Raw genomic sequence first — 24,774 nt, forward strand, 5'->3', positions numbered from 1 at the left:
CCTGTTACAACTAGTGCAACAGAGACAATTCGCAGGTCTCGCTACCGAGAACCCAAACCAACATTTAAAAATATTTCTTCAATTAGCAGATACTTTTAAAACCAATGGAGCTTCTCTTGAGGCAATACGTTTAAGATTATTTCCTTTTTCCCTCAGAGATAAAGCTCTATCATGGTTAGATTCCCTTCCACCCAATTCCATTACGACTTGGGATAACCTTAGAAGAGTCTTCCTTGCTAGATATTTTCCCCCGAGTAAGACCGCCGTTCTTCGAAACCATATAACTAGATTTACCCAAAACCAAGGAGAATCGCTGTTCGAAGCTTGGGAGAGATATAAAGAGTTGTTACGAGCATGCCCACATCATGGTTTAGAAAATTGGTTAATCATTCAAACCTTCTATAATGGACTTCATTACAACACAAAGATGACCATCGACGCTGCCGCAGGCGGTGCTCTGATGAACAAACCTTACCCTGAATCAAGTGCCCTCATCAAAGACATGGCTCAAAACCATCAATCATGGGGAGTCGAATGAGCGACAGTGGAGAAGAAGGAAGCCCAAGGAGGAGTGCATGAACTAAGCTCTATAGACATGATGCAGGCTAAAATGGACGCATTAGCCCTTAAGGTAGAGCATATGTGCATAAACCTGAATATTGTAGCCGCAGTTTCGTCGGATTGTGAGATATGTGGAACCCAAGGACACCAATCCGCAGAATGCAGTCTACTAAACGAAACCCACTCCGAGCAAGTGAACTACACCCAAGGGAACCCATATTCGAATACCTATAACCCTGGATGGAGGAATCACCCTAACTTCTCCTATAAAAACAATAACCCTATTCAAAATAATGCACCTCCGAGATCTAGTTATCAAGCCCCTAGATCAAATCAACCTATGCAACCTGTGCCACCAAAGCCGAGCCTTGAGAAAATTATGGAAAATTTTATCACCGCTCAAACCCAACAAAACAAGGAGTTCATGAAACAAAACATTCATGTTAACGAATTGATTACTCAGTTAGGAACCAAGGTTGACCAAATAGTTACTCATACCAAGATGCTTGAAACACAGATCTCTCAGGTAGCTTTAAACCAAGCCCCTCAGACTACACCTGGAGGACAATTCCCTGGACAACCTCAACAAAATCCGAGAGGACAAGCCAATGCCATTACCCTACGAAGTGGGAACGCTTATGATGAGCCACCAAACCCAAGACTAAGTGAACCCGAAACTTCTAAGGAATGTACCAAACCCCCGGACAAAGTAAAGGAACCAGAGGAATCTGAAAACCAGGAAGGTCGAGAGAAAGGAGAAGAACCTAAAGATAAAAATTACGTACCGCCCCCGCCATATAAACCACCTATACCATATCCCCAAAGACTCAAACAAACCCAGATCAATAAACAGTACCAAAAATTTATTAAAGTTATAGAAAAACTTCATGTAGAAATCCCTTCCACAGAAGCCATCACCAAAATACCTTCTTATGCAAAGTTTCTGAAAGACATCCTTACCAACAAACGTAGACTTGATGATCCGAAGCCTTTGGAATGTAATGCAATTTCCGAGGACAAATTAGCAAAGAAAGATAAAGATCCTGGAAATTTCTCCATTCCTTGCCTGTTGGGTAATCATGTCATCGATAAAGCTTTTCTAGACTTAGGAGCTAGTGTGAGCTTAATGCCTCTAGCAGTTTGTGAGAGATTAAACTTAGGAGAATTACAACCCACTAAGATGTCACTTCAGTTAGCCGATAGATCTGTTAAATATCCGATAGGCATTTTAGAAGATGTTCCTGTTAGGATAGGTCAGCTGTTTATCCCTACTGATTTTGTCGTCATGGACATCAAAGAGGACAATGATATACCAATTCTTCTAGGTAGACTATTCTTATCGACTGCAGGAGCCATAATAGATGTCAAGAAAGGAAAGTTGACATTTGAGGTAGGTGACGAGAAAATAGAATTTATACTTTCGAAATTTCTTATGGCACCTGTGATGGGAGACTCGTGTTATGCCTTAGATATCATTGATGAATGTGTTAGAGAATTAGAACAAAAAGAAATTATTAAGTTACCATCAACCCCCATAAAGGAAGATGATGACTTTAAAGAACCTTACATCGATGATAACCTTTACGAATGTTTATCCCTTACCCCAGATCCTATGCCATGCCCTAAGAAACCAACCTTAGAACTTAAGGAGCTGCCTAAGAACCTGAGATATGAGTTCCTCGATGAAAAGATGAACCATCAAGTTATAGTCAGTGCTACCTTGAGCCAAGAGGAAACGAACCAACTTTTAGACGTTTTATGAAGATATCCCTCAGCCTTAGGATATAATATCTCTGACCTGAAAGGTATAAGCCCATCCATATGCATGCATCGGATCTCGCTCGAAGAAGATTCAAAACCCTCTAGGGAGCATCAGAGAAGAATAAACCCTATAATGAGTGATGTTGTTAAGAAGGAAGTTCTTAAGTTGCTTGAGGCAGGTATAATCTACCAGATCTCGGATAGTAAGTGGGTGAGCCCTGTGCATGTAGTACTTAAAAAGGGAGGCATCACAGTCGTGCAAAACGATAAAGGCGAACATGTAGCAAAACGTTTAGAAGGAGGATGGCGGATGTGTATAGATTATAGAAGATTAAATAAAGCAACTAGGAAGGACCATTTCCCTTTAACATTTATAGACCAGATGTTGGAGCGTCTAGCCAAACACTCTTACTTCTGCTATCTAGATGGATACTCTGGATTCTTCCAAATACCTATTCACCCCGAAGATCAAGAAAAAACTACCTCTACATGCCCCTATGGAACTTTTGCCTACAGACGAATGCCTTTCGGCCTTTGTAACGCCCCAGCTACTTTCCAACGCTGCATGATGTCAATCTTTACAGATTACCTAGATGGTATCCTGGAAGTGTTTATGGATGATTTCTCGGTTTACGGATTCGATTTCCACAATTGTCTTGCTAACCTTGAGAAAATCCTGGAGAGATGCGTGGAGGTGAACCTCGTGCTAAATTGGGAAAAATGTCATTTCATGGTGACCGAAGGAATAGTTTTAGGACATATAGTTTCCGAAAAAGGTATAGAGGTAGATAAAGCTAAAATAGAAGTTATAGAAAACCTAAAACCACCAAAAACAATCAGAGAAGTCCGAAGCTTTCTTGGACACGCTGGATTCTACCGGCGTTTTATTAAGGACTTCTCCAAAATAACTAAACCGTTAACCGGACTTTTAATGAAAGATGCTGAATTCATTTTTGATGAAAAATATAATGACGCATTTAATCTTTTAAAGCAAGCATTAATCTCGGCACCCATTATGAAACCGCCCGATTGGTCGGAACCTTTTGAGATAATGTGCGATGCTAGTGATTATGCAGTTGGAGCCGTTCTAGGACAAAGAAAAGATAAAAAGTTACATGCCATCTAGTATGCCAGTAGAACCCTAGATGCTGCCCAACTTAATTACGCAACAACTGAAAAAGAATTACTCGCTGTAGTTTTCGCTATAGACAAATTTAGATCTTATCTAGTAGGAGCAAAAATTATTATTTACACCGATCATGCTACCATTCGTTACCTATTAAGTAAAAAAGATGCCAAGCCCAGGTTACTCCGATGGATTCTATTACTACAAGAGTTTGATTTAGATATAAGAGATAAAAAAAGGCACTGAAAATGTAGTGGCTGATCACCTTTCTAGGCTAGAACATCTAAAACCTGAACTAATACCCATAAATGATGATTTCGCCTATGATAGACTGATATCTAAAGTAGAAACCATTGAAGCAAATAACCTAGATTCTTATGAGCATTCCCAAAATTCCTTAGCAATAATAACGCACCTTGGTATGCAGATTTCGTTAATTACCTAGCTGCTGATATAGTACCCCCTGATCTTGACTACTACCGCAAGAAGAAATTCTTCCACGATGTGAGAAACTTCTATTGGGACGAACCGCTCCTTTTCAAAAGGGGTAAAGATGGCATCTTTCGCCGTTGCGTCCCAGAAGAAGAAGTAAATAATATTATCAAGCATTGTCATTCTGCACCTTATGGTGGACATGCGAGCACCTCTAAGACGTACGCCAAGATTCTTCAAGCTGGCCTATTCTGGCCTACCATGTGGCGTGATGTCTATGCTTACATTGTCAAATGCGACAGATGCCAACGCACTGGAAACATTTCAAGACGTGATGAAATGCCTCTAAGAAACATTCAGAAAGTAGAACTCTTCGACGTATGGGGTATAGATTTCATGGGACCTTTTCCACCATCTTTAGGAAATAGGTATATCTTAGTAGTTGTAGACTATGTGTCTAAGTGGATTGAAGCTATAGCTACACCCACAAACGACACTAGGGTAGTAATCAAATTATTTAAAAACTATATATTCCCTAGATTTGGAACACCACGTTTAGTCATAAGCGATGGAGGATCACACTTTATATCGAGAATATTTGACAAACTTTTAAGAAAATATGGAGTTAGGCATAGAGTAGTAACACCATACCATCCACAAACTAGTGGCCAAGTAGAAGTATCTAATAGGGAGATAAAACAGATCCTAGAGAAAACTGTTTCTATTTCTAGGAAAGACTGGTCTCAGAAGCTTCAAGAAGCATTATGGGCCTATAGAACCGCTTTCAAAACCCCTATAGGAACTACTCCTTACCAACTAGTTTATGGAAAATCATGTCACTTACCATTCGAGTTAGAGCATAAGGCCTATTGGGCCATTAAAACTTTGAATTTATACTACTTAGCTGCTGGAGAAAAGCGTATCCTGGACATTCATAAATTAGAAGAACTTAGGCAATCTGCCTACGAAAATGCAAAAACATATAAAGAGAGGACAAAGGCCTATCATGACAAAAGAATAGTAAAGAAAAACTTCAATATAGGCGATTCTGTTCTCCTTTTCAACACTAGGTTACGACTTTTTCCTGGAAAGCTACGTTCAAGATGGACTGGTCCTTTCTAAGTATCCAAGATTCTGAGATCCGGAGCCGTAGAAATCAAGAACGATACCTGTAGTCCATTCCTTGTAAATGGACAAAGACTGAAGCTCAACGAAGGAGGAGACATTCCAGCATACTACTCGAGCCACACCCTGATTGATCCATCAATTACCACTACTACAGGTGTATAAATTCTAACCGTCAAGCTAATGACGTTAAACAAGCGCTGCGTGGGAGGCAACCCATGGTTTTTTCTTTTCATTTTACTTTTTTTTCGCATTTATTTACATTTATTTTTATTTTTATTTTATCTTATTTTGCATTGAGACTAAAGTTTGAATGGTTTGTATTTTCAGGATCACTTTCCTAACTTTTACAGGATGCAGGGTTTTGATGACATGCATGTTGCCTATAGAGACAATGCTCAGAGGGAGCGTTACATTGCTTTATACCAGCGTCCTATGGCACCCACACGTTACCCTGATCAGCATTGTATGGAGGCACTGGGTATCGAGCCTAGTATCCGATTCCTTAGCCACCAGCTCCACTGGGACGAATTTGCTGATGACTTGAGCAACACATATAGGAACCTGACTTTGGAGTTCCTGAGTTCATTCGACTACGACCCATATTCTGGACCAGATGGGTATGCTGCTTTCAGGCTCTTTGGAGTTGAGTACTCCTTCAGCCAGAAAGAGTTCGGCGACTTATTAGGTTTCCAAACTACTCCTGATGCTATCCCGGAGACACCTTTGGGATATTTCCTGGGTAAGGAAGTGGAGAAGTTTTGGAGTGATATATCAGGCGGCGGAAGCCAGGATCCATCTACACAATTATCTTATGTCATACATAACCCAACCTTCAGATATTTTTAGATGATATTAGCACATTCCTTCTTGGGAAGACAGGATGCAGAGACTCTACTGAGTGAAAAGGAGATCTTCCTATTATTTTGCGCATCCCAGTCTCGCCCAGTAGCATGTGGGAACTTTTTATTGAACAATCTCAGCGGTATCTCTAGATCCACCGAAGGAGTCATCAATGTTGGTGGAATCGTCACACAGATTGTTGTCGCTTTGGGTCTATCTCGCAAGCTGTTGCATCTTCGGACCTACTGTGGATATACTACCATGGACATCGATTTCTGTTTGACCAGAGGATTGATGAGGAGAGCTTCTTTCCACCCATGTCAGTTCCGATTGCTAGTCGACAGTGAGGCCATCCATTACTTCACATTGCCAGACCCTATGATGACTAGTGTGCATGATCCAGCGAATTGGAGTTATGCTCTAGAGGGCCAGGTAGAGACCGTTGAGGAGCCGAGATCGCCCCCAGTTGCTGAATACACACCTGCACCACCATCTCCTAGAATCACTGTTCTCTCTAATAATCATTCATTGCAGACACCCGACATACGCACCCAGATTGCTGAGTGCCGTAGAGAGATTGCAGCGCTAAGACAGGAAGTGGCGGACCTAACTTTACAGATTGAAGTGTCTGATCTCACCCACGCTACTGAAGCCGATTGTCTATATCAGGAGATCGCCGAGCTCAGGCAGGAGATAGCCGTGCTCCGTGAATCCACTCAGGCAGACTACCACCCTAATACCTGATCTCACCATTTCACTTTATTTCTCTTTCATATATTTATCGCATTTGCATTACTCATTTTACATTATCGCATTTGGATACTATATAAACTACTACCGTACATTAGTATTTCTATTTTTATCTATATATGTTTTATACTTATTTTATTTTGCATTTTAATTTTTTCAGTTATTTATTTATATTTATATTTAATTTCTATTTTTGTTTTTGTTTCAGTTTCACTTTTTATTTTCGTTTTTACTTTTATAAAATTATGCAAGTCAAAGAAACTAGGAGAATCACAAGACAAATGCTATCCAGACCCCTCAAAGCCAAAAGACAAGCGAAGCCCAAACCAAAGGACCAAAATCTGGCCTAGCCAGATTTTGCCTTGTGGCGCCCGCCATAGGACCTGTGGCGCCCGCCACAGCATCTGTAAATGGTCGGGGCAGACCTCTCTTCTTCACCATTTTTGCAACTTACAACCTTCAAAACCCATTTTTTCACCTTGGAAAAAAACACTTGAACCCACAAAAAGCTCATACTTTCCTAACCATCATACCACACAAATCATTAATCCACTTTCCGTTTTTAATTTCATCCGCCGGATTTTATAAAAATCCAACCTTTTCACCAACCACTTCATCTTCTTCATCCACATTTCAAGAGCATTCAAATGGAGTTCAACGGATTCGTTCTTCGAGGAGGGAAACCAGGGGAGAGACAAAGAAAAATCATTGAACGGTTGCAAAATCGGGAACTTCTCTCGACGAGGTATGTTGACGAAGATTGTCTATATACTTTAGGCATCTACCATAGCATTTTCCATTTATTAGACTTCTTAGGTTTGCATAATTTCTTTATCAACAAATAACCCACCTATGAGCGGCTGACAATTGAATTTTTAAGTTCTTTAATTTACGTTGTCCGCCCTAACACTTCTAGCACAGTCGGTACTGTTCAATTTAGAATGTTTGCTGTTGAATACCAATTCAGTACCGATGAACTAGCCAATCTGTTAGGGATCCCTCATGGGGAGGGTGCTATTTGTGAAGCCCCTTTGGATTCCGAATGAGATGTTGAGGTATTTTCCTTCTGGGAGCGTCTATCAAACACTTCCATTAACTCTTTTGAAGGAGTTCTTGCCTCAACCATCCATAACCCGACCATCAGAGTTTTTAGATATCTGTTGGCATGCACTGTTTTTGGCCGGGAGAATCCAAATAAGGTTAACTCTAGAGAGCTTCTATTTTTGCAAGGAAGCCTCACAAATAGGAAAATTAATTCGGTTCCGTTTATGCTCGCCCATATGATGTTAACTTTAAATAAGGCGGGACCGATTTCTTTTGGTGGATTAATTACGTCTATTTCTCGGGCACTTAACCTGAACAATGAGTTGGCTATCCTGGACCCCTTACCTCCTCGCACAATTAACTTAAAATTTCTGAGAGACATGAAATTGTGTCGCTCAAGGAGAGAAGGAGGTTATACACTTATGATTCATGGAGTGGCCATCCCATCTGTTATTCTACCTTGCACTAGACGTACAGATATACGTGATGAGAGGAATTGGACCTACGATTTAGATGCTCCACCTGTTTTGGGTCCTCTTCCTCCTAACATTCCTGATGAGGCGGGACCAAACACTGATGATGAATATGATCGGAGAGAGAGATCTCCCGTACCACATGTGTCCCCCCATCATCCTTCACCACCACACATCGCACCATCTTCTTCTTCTATAGGTACCACTCCTGGCTTCTATATTACAGAGGAGATGTGGCGTGACCACCTGGCTAGAGAGCAAAGGCGTGACGACCTACTCTCTACACTCCAGCAACAAATAACGGGTACTATGAACTTCATGCAAGAAATCGCAGCGGAGGACAGACAGGTCCTATGACACTGTTCTACAGTGTCAGCAAGTGATCACCGATACACAAGCCCGTCAACAACAATACAACCAGAGACACATGACACTAATTGAAGCCACTCAGGGTTCCATTATTGGTAACCTTCGAGAGGTGAGGACCGCTCAGGATGCCCTGCAGGCGAGGATGGATCAGAGAGACCGTCGTCGTACCCGTTCCCGTCATCCACCTCAGGATGGCGAGGGCACTAGTGGTCAGCAATAGGTTGCCACGTAACTCTTCCCTTATCTTATTTCGAAACATTGGGGACAATGTTCGATTTAAGTGTGGGAGGAGCATTTATCGTTTTCCTTTTATTTTCAGTTTATTTGCTGTTTTTAGACTGTTTATTTCCTTTTAGTTGTTTAATTTCCCTTTCGGTTGTTTATTTTGCTTTTTAGTATAATGCATGAGTTTGACGAGTCACCAAATATAGTAGATCCTTAGTACAATCCTACCTCCCCATACCTTTAGCCCCACCAAAAAAATTTTTTTGCAAAAAGAAAATAGTGTTATTTCGAAAGTTTTCAGATTTTAAGGACATGTTTTGAGTAAGGATGCGGTGACTTGGGAGAACTTTGCGAAACATCAGTATTTGTTTTAGCACCATAAACTTCGTAAATATAGGAATCATTCCCAAAACCCCATATACCATGGCCTTAATCATCATTTCCGTATAAGTCCTTAGTAGTTTATCGCAGCAGTCAGCTCCGGTCTACGCATCCTCTACGTAGGGGACCGATGCAAATAAGTGAATGATCTAGAAAAAAACAAAAAAACAAAATAAAGCAAAAAGGCAACTCCGGTATAGGTGACCCTCACAAAGTCGTTTAAACCAAAGGATTGTAAAAAATTGCTACAAAAAGAAAAAGAAAAAGAAAAGCAGTACCCACTGTTGGTTGGTTCAGAGGTATCTGGCACTGAACTCGGTAGGGCGGATTACGATCCGATCCCCTACAACTACAGTTGGGTCCAATAAAAGGGTTTACACATGTTTATGTGCCAGAAACCCCAAGCTCTGATCATAATCACTAACAGGCCACTCTACTATGAAGCATGTACGGATAACGGGCTTAATGTGATTGCACCTGAATGAAAAGGACACAAAAGAGGTGAAGAGGCAGGCCTAGGTATTGTGGGATGATATGGGTTGGTTAATATAGGAATGAAGTTTATGTCCGTATTTGCGGATTAGTGTCATCATGATACCCTTAGTTCACTCAGTTAGTACCTATCACTGCATCCTGACTTGAACTTAGAATTTTTACCTGAAGCACTCGTTTTCACAAATTTTCTTTTATAAGCTTTTCAATGTTTTGCTTGAGGACAAGCAAAGGTTTAAGTGTGGGAGAGTTTGATCACACTAAAATTTATGTATTTTCGACTCCAATTTCGCATGTATTCTAGTTATTTTATTATCGTTTTGTTGTGTTATTTCTGTGTTTTCCTTTGTTTTCAGGTTTTTACCTTAATAGGAGCCCCGATCGAGAAAAGGTGCGAAAAAGAGCCAAAAACCCTAAAAACCAGCATTTTGCTCTTATGGCCTACCCAATGGCGGGCGCCACAGTCCAAGCCATGACGTGTCCAATTCAAACTTCCATCAACTCCCACGTTTTCCCACCACCTCCACTAAGGCGCCCCACTTTGTGCTTGTGGCGGGCGCCATGGCCTTGTGGCGGGCGCCACAAGAGGAAAATGGTTTCCTCTATTTTCAAGTTGAAGGGCATCCAAGTAAATTCCACCTTTTTTATTTGCTTATAAATAGAAACGCGAATTCAGTTTTACAATCACCCAAACTTAGAGCAGACGAAGATCCAAACGTTGGAACAAGGCGAAATCAGAAGCAACTTTGTTTCACTTAGGCATATATTCAGTTTTATAAAGTGGTAATCCTTTCGCATTGGAGTGTTACCACAATTGTGTAATTAAGTCTGTGATAGAGTCTGTATTCGAGTTTGGAGCACTTTGGAAGGAAGTTAATCCTGCCGCCATTTTCTTTTTCGCATTGCAATTTACTCAGCCCTCCGATTTGAACATGTTTTTATTACTCGCCTTTACTTTATTTATTTCCCGCACTCGCCCTTACTTTATTTATTTCCCGCACTCGCTTTTATTTTATTTATTTCCTCGCATTCGCTTTTATTTTATTTATTTCCTCGCACTCGCTTTAAATTATTTATTTTCCGCACTCGCACTACTTTCATTTATTTTCTGCACTCGCTTTAAATTATTTACTTTCCGCACTCGCACTACTTTTATTTATTTTAATGCACTTTTACTTTACCATGTCTAGCTAAATTTATAAGGCTAGAATGTAAGGATCGTAATTAAACCAGTAATCCGTACAATTGTTCGTAGAAACACTTAAAAGGCTATTTTAACTTTCAAATTAAGTTTTCCCGCACTTCAATTCCGTTGGGTAAGATCGAAAACCGTCCAACGTCTTTTTAAACTTAATTGTTTTTAACTATTTCAAAAACAGCGAAAGCGCTTTGTCTAGTTCATTAGGAGTTTTTAACATCAATAAGAAAGGAGATTTTAAAACTATTTTCGGACGCGTTTATAAGTTTAGAGTCTGGTTCGTGAGGACCTCTTTTGGTTAAGAAATCCAGGTTATAATACTTTTCAACTTAGTCAAGATACTATATTTCTTAAAAATAGGTTTACTACTCTAATGCAATGCGCGCCTTTTTATAAGTGACAATAAGAGGGTTTGATTAGGGAGTACAACTCGGTTCTGAATACGCGAAAGCGACAGTTCCTGTTAAATTAGTTCTTTTCAAAGTAGGAAACATTGCCCATAAGTAGTTCTATTAGCAAGTACTTGGATTATCATTTAATTATGTGAATTACATTCGACCCTATCTTTATTAATTAAATTTATTTTAAAACTTTACTTTTCAATTGCACACTACAAAAACACCTATTTTAATTGCCTTTGATAAACACCATAACAATAGATAACGATAGATTGACACTTGATCTCTGTGGATACGATAATCTTTTATATTACTCTGACGCGTTCGTACACTTGCGAACATCAAGATTTACAACGCATCAGAGCTCTGTAGTGAGTTCATGTTTGCGCACCATAATTCTTCTCCTTACAGACCCAAGATGAATGGGGCTGTTGAAGCTGCTAATAAGAATATCAAGAAGATCATCCAGAAGATGGTTGTCACGTATAAAGATTGGCATGAGATGTTGCCATTTGCTTTACATGGATATCGCACGTCTGTCCGCACTTCAACAGGGGCAACCCCTTTCTCTCTTGTTTATGGCATGGAGGCTGTACTCCCAGTAGAGGTGGAGATCCCATCAATGAGATTCTTGATGGAAGCCAAGTTGACTGATGCTGAATGGGTTCAGAGTCGTTATGACCAGCTGAATTTGATAGAAGAGAAAAGATTAACTGCCATGTGCCATGGTCAGTTATATCAGCAGAGAATGAAGAAAGATTTTGATAAGAAGGTCAAGCCTCGTGTGTTCCAAGAAGGTGACCTTGTGCTCAAGAAAGTCTTGTCTTTCGCGCCCGATTCCAGGGGGCAAGTGGACTCAAAACTATGAAGGTCCATATATTGTTAAGAGAGCCTTTTCAGGCGGTGCGTTGATACTTACAACTATGGATGAGGAGGATTTCACTCGTTCTGTGAACTCAGATGCAGTCAAGAAATACTTCGCCTAGAAATAAAAACAGAATAGCTCGCTAAGTTGAAAACCCGAAAGGGCGGCTTAGGCAAAAATGAGCGTCTCGGTGGATTGAAAACCCGAAAGGGCGGTCCAGGCAAAAGTTAGAGACATGAAAAAAATGAATATTTGTATCCCGCTAGATTGAGTACCTCACCCTGGGGCAATCTAGGCAAAAATTAGGGATTTGGCAAGTAACTGCATCCTGACAAGACTTTGTTCTACATCTGTCATCCGTCAGGGATCTTGCTCATTCGTCATCAACCAAAGCTTCGAATACATAGAATTCAGAATTGGTGGAGAAATGGTCATTATGTTCAATGTAGCCCTTTTCCAATATATATCACCAATTTCAAACTTGTAAAGATCTATGGAGTCTTGCCATTTGCAGACTACCATTCCATCAAATAAATTTGAGCCTTTCATCCAATAATTTGCACTCTTATTTGTTTCTATTCAACAAACGTTTTGCATGCTTTTAATTGAGAAAATATCATTGTTTTGGAAAAAATGAATTTTTCATAACTTGTTTTTAAACAAAGTGAACATTCACAATGACAAAGGATACTTAATAGATCCTCAGTGCTCTCCCAAGGATGGTATGATCTTCAACAGGGTAAGACATTTGTTCATATTTCTGGTCTGACTGTATTTTCTTTCTCCGGAGCCCTGAGTGGTATGCTTGTTGAGAAATTCACCTCTCTCCCCTCCAGCGGGGTGGCAACCTTTCCTCCTCAACAGATGTGATCTCCTTGGTGGGTACAGTACTTGGTGGTTGATCCCCAGAGTCCCTTTATCCCTCAGATTGATTCCCCAGTAGAGTTGCTTATGTGGCAGATTCTACTTATGCAATAAACTCTTTTCCCCAGCTATGACTGATGATTCATCCCCTGCAGAGGTATTGTTGTTTCCTGGTATCTCTGATTCCCGGTAGATCGGATACTCTCTGGTGATCTGGTTTTCTCTCTCGAGATGTAGTACCGGATGTCTGTACTCCTTGGAGCTGTTTGTGTTAGAAATGTCTGTCTGTCAACATTCATCAAGTATAAACCACGCATGTGTGCATATATTTTTTTCAAACATTTGGATATTTATATTGCATTTTTTTGCCATATATCTTTGTTTGTTATTCCTCTGCTAGAAGGTAATACATTTCCCAAGCAACATGTCGGTGTCTGATCCCTCAATATAGAGAGTCAGCCCCTTAAGTAGAAAGTGTTTATCTTTTCTTCCGCATCCCCCACTGAGTTATATCCTCGTGGATGACGGTTGTTTTCGCTTCCTCCCAACACATATATTGGGATGGGCTTCCCTATTGAGTTATATCCTCATTAGGACGAGTTTTGATTCAGTTTGCCTCTTTGGTTTGATCCTAAATTGGCCTCTCGTGACTGTCTCCTGTGTTTCCCTGTGGCATAAATGAATAATTGCTCAGTAATCGGTAGTCATTCATCTTATCCCCGGAGGAGCCTGTGGTTTACTACCCTTATACCGGTATTTGTAAACCCTATTTTCTCCCCTTTGCAGAGTTAACTTTTTTGTTCATCCTAAATGGATGATGGTTACTTTTCCGTGGTTTCCTACCCAGTATCCGGTAGGTGTAATCCCCTCCTTGATGGTTATCTTCATTCAATATTCGGTGTCGATATTCCCTCTTTTTCCTGGATAATTGCCCTGATTATGCAATTTATCCCCAGCAAGTCATCTCGTTTACCCTGTTGTTGGTAACGATTGTCTGTTGCTCCCCTTGATTGGTCATCATTATATACCTAGTTGTGGTATCCCGATGCCTTTCTTTTTGGCGGTTGATTTATCCTTTATTAACCCAGTAACCGGTTGTGGATAATCTTCCATGCGAGTATATTATCTACGTTCTGACGGTAATAGATAATATATCTCATGCACTCTTTGGTCGAAGCTTTTGTTCTTCCCCGGTTGAGTAAGATTCGTATCCCTGTTTCGGAATCGAATGTCCATCCCTTAATCAAGTTTTCTTTTTGCCCTCTTCTCGGATGATGAGTGTTTTGGGAATATTCCCCAATTCACGCTTTGGTCGGTCACATATTATATGCCCAGTAACCAGCATCCCTAGTGTCCCTTCCTTCTGCTCCCTATTATGACTTTTTGTCCCCTGTGGAGTCAAATTTTCCTGAATCAAAATATACCTTTCTAGGTCTTCCTCAGATGATTTGGTTGATTGATATCTCTCACCCTTATACCGGTCTTAGATATTCATTCTTCCCGAGCATGTTGTTCTCTCACCCTTATACCGGTGTTCAGATCACACGTCTCTTTGAGCTCATTACCCAGTAACCGGTAATACCTCATCCCGTTGCTTCCCCAGCGAAGTCCGTTAGTGGATTGTTCTTGTCCGGGTTTTTATCCGAAGTATCCATTGTGGATAATTTCTGTTGTATTGGCATATTCCCCAATACGGGCACCTTCGAGTCAGCTCGAGTCTTTCCATTGGATTTACTCTCTTTGGATTCTGTTCCCCAAGCTTTGAGTCGTTCCCTGCTCACGCATTTCTTTCTTATCCCCATTAGAGTCTCTGTCTCCCTAGTGAGTGTATTACTCCTATGGATTATCGATTTCTCCGTTTTCTTTTCTTCTTTGTGGACACATATCCCCACAGAGTTTGTACTATTTGCATGCATACATCTGCATCATGAGGTCTCTTAGGGACCAAAATTCGTCTCTTTGTTATTATTTAAGCCCATTCTACCCCGTCGAGACAAAGATTTTAACCTTCACTTCTCCGGCTAGAATGACCTTAAATAGGGGCATCTGTAAGACCCCAATTTTGGCCCTAAGATCCCTCATGGCATCATAACATTGCATTTGCATAGCCTCAAGGATCTTCAGCATCTTGGTTCCCTTTGCCTTTGGGTGGGATCTCTTGTGAGTGGTTTGAGATCACCAAGCATGCTTGAATTGTATATCATTGCTTTTCTCATTTTTATTTACTAACCAAAAGCACAAAAATATGTCACTAACATCTTTTGTTTTGTAGTTTGAGCAATCACAAGGTCCAAAGCTTCTAGGAGATCATTGGTACAAAGACATGGTCAAAAGGAGATGATAGCAAGCATGGCAATGGTTCCCAAAGCTCTCATCCATCAAATATGCCTCCCCAGTACCTCAATGCATCATTTTAATCAAAGCAAGTCAAAGGGTTTGAGGTCTTGTTCATCAGAGAAACCCTAATTCATCTGTGCACCACAATGCCTTGCTCTTGAAGCAACCTCAGCCCATAGTCAAATACAATCAAGGGAAGTTCTTTAATTCATCATTTCATGCATATTTGAACTTATCAATTCATCAAGATATGAGTTGTGGACTTGAGAAGTTGATCAGTCAATTCATCTAACTATTTTGAAATGCACTGAGACCTAACTTTTTATGTGTTGGTCAAATGGAGATGGTTCCAAATTCAAAAATGTTCTTTAGGACAATATGAACAACTTTCATGTTCATCAAAAATTGATTTGAAGCTTGGAAGGCCATCTGCCATTCCAATACATTATAGGTCATTTTGACTGAAACCCTAATTGTGGGTCAACTTCCCAAGGACATAACTCATTAATTTGTTATGATTTTGATGTGGGATCAAATTCATTGGAAATATTAAGATGTCTACTTCAAATGTTATGTTGAACAAAATTTCAAAATCTCAAAGGAAATACATGTGATAATGCAAGACATTATAGGTCCTTTTTGACCAAATGCATTAAAAGTCAAAAAAGTCCAACTTCAAGTGCCCATAACTCTTTCATCAAAAATCCAAATGATGCAAAATTTAAGTCCATTTTGATTGTCTTGAAAATATCTACAACCTTTATGTTGGAGGTTTTTAGATTTGAGACTTGCATCATCAAAACAGAAGGGCTTGAAAGTTGGCCAATTTTAGAAACCTTGCCTTGACATATCTTGCACCTTGCACTTTAAACTCAAATTTCATAAATTTCCACACTTCAAATGAGTTTTTGTCCAACATAACATTTGTTCCTTATACAAAGAACTTTCCAACCATTACCCACATGCCTATGTTTTGATTTTCTAAATGGTATTTTCGAAGAGATGAATGTTTAGGTACAAATGAGGAATTCACTTGAAAACTTGGTGCATAAGCAATTGCCTTGCAAAGTCACACGTCCAATTCCATTTGGCTGATGCTCAGAATCCATTTGGCATTGTTTTTGGGCTTTGTGCATGATCATGCAAGCCCATGCAATGGAGCTTCACATGCCATGCACACGGATCATTTCACACTCTCCTTGCCACTTCCTCTATAAATAGAGACTTCATTCCACTCATTTCACACGCCTAATTCAACCTGAAATGCTGCAGAATTCTTTCCATAGCCATCACTAAAGAAGCAATTGCATTTTCTTCAAATTTTTCGGATCCAAAATTCAACTTCATCTGGTTGAATTCTTGGATCTTAAGCTTCTAAACCTTCACCATTCATCTCACTGGTCTTCTGTTTTAGCATAGCAAGCAAGGCATCGTGCTCAAAGTACCAGAACTCAAGCTTACACTCCAACTGGTATTTTCTTCGATTCTCCTCATCTATGGACCTATTTGCTTGGATCTTGTGTTGGCTGAAGTCCTCTCAATAGAGGCACCATGTTTATGCTTTTAATTTCTGAAATTCATTGAGTTCATGATGAACACCAGATTTTTCAACTTCTGAGTTCTCAAACCATATAAATCTAGAATGAAAATGGATGGTATAGGGATGGTGTACATCATCCCAGCTTTCTAATGATGTATAGATCGCATGATTTGGTTAAGGTTTGAATCTCTGTAAATCTGGCTGGAAACTGCATGCTCACCGGAGAAGACGGTGGCTCCGGTGGCTGCCTCATTGCCAGATTTAATCTGGACCGTGTGATGGTGTTTCCAGATTCGATCCCATGCGTCCAATGTTATGACCTTTTTAAATGCATCATGCGCTTCAGTTGACCAAGGCACATGGTAGGCGCGCATCTCTGGAGCGTGTGATCTGCCAGCTCAATTAATGTGCTCAGATCTAACGCTCCATGTTTTTTTGCATTTTTTAATTTCTGATTTTTATTTTCTTTAATTCCTTTTATTTCAAAAATCAATATCTCTTTCATTTTTAATCCAAAAATTATGGGACCAATTACATTATTTCCCAAATAATTTCTAGTTTCTATTTCTGATTTTTAATATTTTTTATTTTGTCATTTGATATTTTTTGTGAATTTTCTCTTTTCTGGTTATTTTTAATTCATTTTAAATGGTTTTTGATATTCAAAAAATGCAAAAATATTTTCCTAACCTATTTGAATGATGATAGATCTATGAAAAATATTCTCATCAATTTTTGAATTGATTTGAGATTTATTTGAGATTTTAGTTCAATTAGGTTATTTTTATTCATTTTTAATTGATTAAAAATAGTTTCTGACTTTTAAAAATGCTGAATTTTTTTTTCAAACTTTGTTTGACCTTGTTGAACTTAGGATAAATTACTTGGACCTTCCAAGGTTGATTTGAAGTAATTTTGAAGTTTGACCTTTCCATTTATTTTTAATTCAAGTTTAATTAAATATTAAAAAATGCCAAAAATATTTTATTCATTTCTTGACTTCCAATCTTCATCTCACTTCTGTTTTTGATTGTTTGACCTTGACTTTCAATGTTATTGGTCAACATATGAGGATTGGTACATTGTATTTCATTTAATGCACTTTAATTTTGCCATTTCCATTTCCCTTATCCATCTTCTCCTTCTTCTTCTTCTACTTCTTTTCTTTTGATCAATGAGTTGAAGGTTGATAAGTTAGCGTTGATTAGGGAGATTTAATCTTCTTTGATTCAAATCTAATTCATCTTGATCAATTGATCAAGTGAATGGCTTTGCATTAAGGATAGGTTGTCTTCTAAATCATGCAAAAGGCTTAAACCAATACAAGATCAATTCTCATTCTCTTTTTGGCATGGCAAGTTTTTGGGACTTGGTTCACTAATCAAGACTCCTAACTTGTGTTTGTTGCCTACATTATTATTGACCGGCCTCAGATAGTTGTGACTTCTACATAAGTCCAATTAGGATTGCTTAACATAGCGCTAAATTTGCCTTATGGCACACTAACTACTAACACTAACTATTGACAATTAACATTTACTTTATGCAATTTACTTTTATGCAATTTACTATTCTTGCACATATTATCCATTTGCTTTTCTCTTTGCTCATTTGAGAACATGTTTATGTTAATGCCATTTGCCTTTTGCTCACTTGAGCACATAATTGTGTATATATTATTGTGCTTGTGTTTTTGTTTTGATTGTTGTGGACCAAATGCAAAGAAATGGACTTAGTTTCTAGGACTTTCCCTATGCAAAGAAATGGAGAATTGGACTTAGATTTTAGGACCTTCCTTATGCAAAATTGGAGTAGAGATCTTAATGATGAAGATGGATTGGAAGGACCAAATCTCTAAACTCACTCTTGTCCATTCTTGTTTTACTTCTTGGAAACTTTTGATGTGTGTGCTTTTGTGCTAGGGGTTTCCATTTGAGCTTAATTGGAGGACCATTGCCATGTGCATCCAAGTGAAAGATACAAGACACATTGAGGATCTCTTATGAGACTTGTTTGATTGCTTATGCTTTGTGCTTGCTTATTCCAAAGGATGGGAGCTACTTGGATCATCAATATGATCTCAAGAGAGGAACTCCTAGTGTGGTTTCATTTCTTATCCCTCACCTTTTTGTTTTGCTTAGGACTTAGCCATTCTTCTTCATCTCTCCACTCTAACCCAAGCCAAAACCTTTTGTGCAAACATTTAACCTTTGCTTTCAAACATTAGAAACCTAAGCCTTATGCTTTTGATTTTCAAACTTTCTTTTCATAACACTTATCTTGAATTGAATCTTCAAGTCCACTTTGACTATTTTGTACATACTTCTAATTGGTAAATATAACCCATTCAAATTTATTTTTGTGGTTCCAATGGCCACTTCTTAATCCAATTTTCCATAACCTTTAGCTATTAGGTTTGAGTTATCTTTGTGGTAGATGTAATACTCACCTATATCCTTAGTGATGGACAATGAGTCTTCCATGCTTATTATAAGGTTAACCCCTCACTAGCATGTTGAAGCTATCCTCACATGGTGGATTTGTGGTTTGGTTGAGTTTTCTCCCTTTGATAACAAAAGACCTTAAGGCTTTTGGACCAATCAATTCACCAACTTGTTTTGAGATTTTTACCCCGAACTACGAGGTTTGGATCCTAATCTTTTTATAAGATGGTACGTAGGCAATGGGTTTATCCATCCAAACACAAAATGTAATTAACTTGTATATTCTCTTCTCATCTCTTTAATCATGTTTGCACAAACCAATTTTCACAAAACAAACAACCTTTACAACAAGTATGAAAAGGGCTCCCTAGGAGTACCTAGGATGTTTTAGGTGCCTAACACCTTCCCATTGCATAACCAACCCCCTTACCCAGATCTCTGTTTCTTTTACTAGTTTTTGTTAAAACTATTAGGTTTTTGTTCGCTTTCTAACCATTCCGTTGGATAAATAGAAGTGCGATGGCGACTCGACTTTGTATGATTTACCTTGGATTTAGTCAATATCTCTAATGGTAACGAATACCCCGCTACAGAGCCCCATAATGCAAGCTTCATATTCTTCCATATTGTGTGTACACTTGAAAGTCAATCTAGCTATAAATGGAAAATGCGTGCCTTGAGGAGTAATAATCACTGCCCCAATGTCATTACCATACTGATTAACAACTCCATCAAATACCATGCCCCAACGGGATCCAGGTTTTGGCCCTTCTTCGAGCAATGGTTCATCACAATCTTTCATTTTCAAGTTTAAGATCTCTTCATCAGGAAAGTCATACTGTACTGACTAGTAATCTTGAATTGGTTGGTGAGCTAAATGGTCAGCCAAGACATTACCTTTGATTGCTTTCTGATATCGGTATTCAATATCATACTCTGATAACAACATCTGCCAACGGACAATCCTCCCTGTTAAAGCAGGCTTCTCAAATATATACTTGATTGGATCCATTTTGGATATCAACCAAGTGGTATGATTCAACATATACTGACGCAAACACTTAGCAGCCCAAGCCAATGCACAACAAGTTTTCTCAAGCATAGAATACCGAGTCTCACAGTCGGTGAACTTCTTACTGAGGTAGTAAATTGCAAATTCTTTCTTTCCAGTCTCATCTTACTGACCTAGAACACAACCCATACTATCTTCGAGCACAGTCAAATACATGATCAACGGTCTTCCTTCAACAGGTGGAGATAAAATCAGAGGTTTAAGCAAATATTCTTTAATACTATCAAAAGTTTTCTGGTGGTCTTCGGTCCAATCACAAGACTGATCTTTCCGAAGAAGCTTGAATAAAGGCGCACATGTGGCAGTTATGTGTGAAATGAATCTTGAGATATAATTCAAGCGGCCGAGAAAACCTCTAACTTGCTTCTTAGTTTTGGGCGCAGGCATCTCTTGTATTGCTTTGACCTTGGCCGGATCAACCTCAATACCCTTCTCGCTAACGATAAAGCCCAATAACGTACTAGAACGAACACCAAAAGTACACTTATTGGGATTCAAGCGGAGTTTATACTTCCTCAAACGCTGGAAAAGCTTCAACAAATGATTAGCATGTTCCTCTTCATCAATTGATTTAGCAATCATGTCATCGACATAAACTTCAATCTATTTATGCATCATATCATGAAAAAGAGTAGTCATTGCTCTTTAGTAAGTTGCACCAGCATTCGTCAAACCGAAAGGCATCACTCTATAACAGAATGTTCCCCATGGTGTAATGAATATGGTCTTCTCCATATCTTCGGGTGCCATCTTAATCTGATTATATCCGGAAAATCCGTCCATAAACGAAAAGACTTTGAACTTAGAAGTATTGTCTACCAACATATCAATGTGTGGCAGAGGGAAATCATCTTTCGGACTGGATTTTTTCAAATATCTATAATCAACGCACATGCAGACTTTTCCATTTTTCTTCGGAACAGGCACAATATTGGCCACCCATTGCGGATACTCGACGGTAACAAGGAAACCAGCATGAATCTGCTTTTGCACTTCTTTTTTGATCTTCACTGCCATATCAAGATGCATTCTTCTCAACTTCTGTTTGACTGGCGGGCACTCTGGCTTCAACGACAATCTATGCTCCACAATCTCAGAATCCAAACTAGGCATATCTTGATAGGACCAAGCAAACACATCTGAATATTCTCGAAGAAGATCAATCAACCCCTTCTTAACATCTGAACACAGTCGAGACCCAATCTTAACTTCCTTCACATCATCTTCGGAACCCAGGTTGACTAACTCAATATTCTCTTCAAATGGCTGAATGGCTTTTCCTTCATGCTCAAGAAGACGGGACAATTCATAACTCACTTCTTCATCACTTTCCTCCTCAGCCTCAAACACATGGAATTCAAAATTTGGAGAAGGAGAAGGATCATTGTATTCGATGGGGTTAGAAACCAACTTGCATAATGATTTGATATCTTGATTTTAGAGAAGTGATTTGTGACCAAATGTTATGCAGATGGAAAAGTTTATTTATTTATTTATGTTTTTTGTGATTACCATTTTCAGAATAAAGCAAAAAGTAAAAATAAAACATCATAAATATGGATGAATAGAATTATTTTTATTGATGATCAAATTTGAAAATGCCCAACAATGTTCACTTCTCCCTTGGGCATAGGAGAATGATTTTTAAAACAAATAAGAGTAATTACTTAGATCGATGCATAATAACAGGAATATCAACAGTAATCCAATTGTTCCAAGCCATTCCATGTGTCACAAAATTGGTGCAGGCTTCCTCTTCGTCATCCTCTAGCACAACAACTAAGTGTTGTTCATTACCATGAATGAACCCTCCGCTACGGAAGCTAAGTTGCATATCCTCTGATCTAGCAGCCGACGATCGTTGCTGAAAACCCAGACCGGTTCTGTTTTTGTTATCGGAGACCTCTAACACTCGCCCCCACTGATCAACAATTCCTTCTTCAACAATCTTCCTTGCATCTTTCAATAAGGACATAGGTGCCCCAACTCTTTTTTCAACAGTAATAGACAAGGCTTGGAACGGAGTTCCAACCTCATCCTCAACTTTAACCTAAGAGAAAGATGACAGGTGGCTAACCAACAGTGCCTTTTCCCCGCCAATAATGACAAGTTTGCCATTCTTCACTAATTTAAGTTTCTGATGCAACATGGAGGTAACAGCTCCCGCCTCATGAATCCATGCCCTTCCCAACAGACAACTGTAGGCCGGGTGGATATCCATTACTTGAAAAGCAATTTGAAAATCACTCATACCTATCTTCACTGGAAGGTCCACTTCACCTATCATTGTTTCGCGTGAAGCATCAAAAGCTTTGACGATTACGCCACTATACCTCATAGGCGCTCCTTGATATGACAACTTTGATAATGTTGACTTCGTTAGCATATTCAATGAAGATCCGGTGTCAACAAGCACATTTGATAAAGTGTCATCTTTGCAATTCATCGAGATATGCAAAGCCAAGTTATGATTCCTACCCTCCTTAGGGAGTTCCTCATCACAGAAACTGAGATTGTTACAGGAAGTGATGTTAGCCACAATATGATCGAACTAATCCACCGTAACATCATGTTCCATAAATGCTTTCTCTAGAACCCTTTGTAGTGTTTCTCTGTGCGCTTTTGAATTCATAAGCAGAGACAGTACTGAAATTTTTGAGGGGGTTTCGAGCAGCTGCTCCACCACATTAAACTCACTTCTCTTTATTAACCTAAGTGCCTCATCATCATCATTAGTCTTCAAATTGTTGGATTCACCAGACTGACGCTTTGAAGCACTAACTTGATCTACTGCAGGCACTTCCATTTTCTTACTGGCTGTTGAATCTTCCACATCTTTTGGGAACACCGACCCAAACACTCGACCACTGCGGGTCACCTTGGTAACATCAGCAACGCTCACGACATAATTGGTTGTAGGTATTGGAACCTCTTGACCATCCTTCACCATAGTTGCATTATACTGATAAGGAACAGCCTTATCGGATGTGTACGGGACTGGACCCGCCAACCGTATGACCAACGACGATACCGATCTCTGGCTGATGCTGTTATTGTTGCTGCTATCATATTGAATCACCACTTTCTCGGGATTCTTAAACATAGGAACGATCACATTCACATTTTCATCTACGTGACGGGATTGTACAATCTGGATCATACCTTCATCCATCAACCGCTGGATGTCCCTTTTCACAATCTCATAACCTCTTGGGTTAACACTGCAGATAGCACAACCATAATGGTCATGTTCACAATCGCTCACCAAACAAATATCCTTGTGCATCGTCACGAAGGACCTTCGAATAAAACTGACATCAAACACTTTGAACTCCCCAAGGGAGCCATCTACCATGTTGACAGATGAATTTCCATGAGCAGGCAGTGGGTTAGCTTTCACGTTGGGTGCGCAGTTCTCAATGTCATGTCCGGGTGCTCCTTGATGAAAATCACAACGGAGGTCAGGCTTGTACCACCATGGAAGTGGTTCAGGTATTTGTGGCGGATTTCTCAGTTGTAGCAGGTTCTTGAGAACCAATGATGGATAGAGTTCTGCATACGGCATCGAAATTGGGTCGAAAGAGACCTTCTTCTTCTCAAAATTCTATTGTTGATGATTGTTGGTATTGTTGTTGTTGTAGGTGTTTGCTCGTTGATGTGGTTGTTGTTGTTGTTATTGTTGACGTTGTTGTTGAACTGGTACCGATTGACTAACTGAAAAAATGGGAATTATTGAAGATACTTGATGACGATGTTGACGGGGTGGTTGAGTTCTTCTGATCTGAGGCCTTCTCTTCCTCCCATTAGTTATTGTGTTGGCTTCATTATCTTTCTTCTTACCAAAACTGCTGCCATATCTCTTGCTAGACGATACCTCCTCCTTATACAACCGTCCTTCTCGGACACCTTCTTCTAGCCTCATCCTCATACTTACCATTTCGATAAAGTCACTGGGGGAACTGGCAATGATCCTCTCATAATAAAATGAGCTAAGGGTCTTTAGGAAAATCTTGGTCATCTCCTTTTCCTCTAAAGGAGGGTTGATCTGAGCAGTAAGTTCTCACCATCTCTGAGCATACTCTTTGAACGTTTCCTTGTCCTTCTGAGACAGCGATCTCAACTGATCTCGGTCGGGAGCCATATAAACGTTGTACTTGTACTTCTTAATAAATGTTTCACCCAAATCGTTGAAAGTGCGGATGCTTGCACTATCCAACCCCATATACCATCTTAACACAGTGCCGGTCAGACTGTCTTGAAAGTAGTGGATTAACAGCTGATCGTTGTCTGTTTGGGTAGACATCTTACGAGAATACATCACCAAATGACTGAGCAAATATGTCTTTCCTTTGTATTTTTCAAAGTCAGGGACTTTGAACTTCACTGGAATCTTCACATTTGGCACCAGACATAATTCAGCAGCACTCTTCCCAAAAAGGTCCTTACCTCTCAATGTTTTCAACTCCTTGCGCAG

The 24,774-nt window shown here is 39.5% G+C and overlaps 1 non-coding gene across 1 annotated transcript; it reads right to left on the reverse strand.

Moving 5' to 3' along the window:
* Positions 1-265: 265 nt before the first annotated feature.
* Positions 266-372, reverse strand: LOC127108768 (small nucleolar RNA R71). Its single transcript, XR_007796281.1, has one exon. It is a non-coding gene; the product is annotated as a small nucleolar RNA R71 (small nucleolar RNA).
* Between the last annotated feature and the right edge of the window lie 24,402 nt (positions 373-24,774).

Source organism: Lathyrus oleraceus, chromosome 7 (genome assembly GCF_024323335.1).
Source record: "Lathyrus oleraceus cultivar Zhongwan6 chromosome 7, CAAS_Psat_ZW6_1.0, whole genome shotgun sequence".
NCBI lineage: Eukaryota > Viridiplantae > Streptophyta > Magnoliopsida > Fabales > Fabaceae > Lathyrus > Lathyrus oleraceus.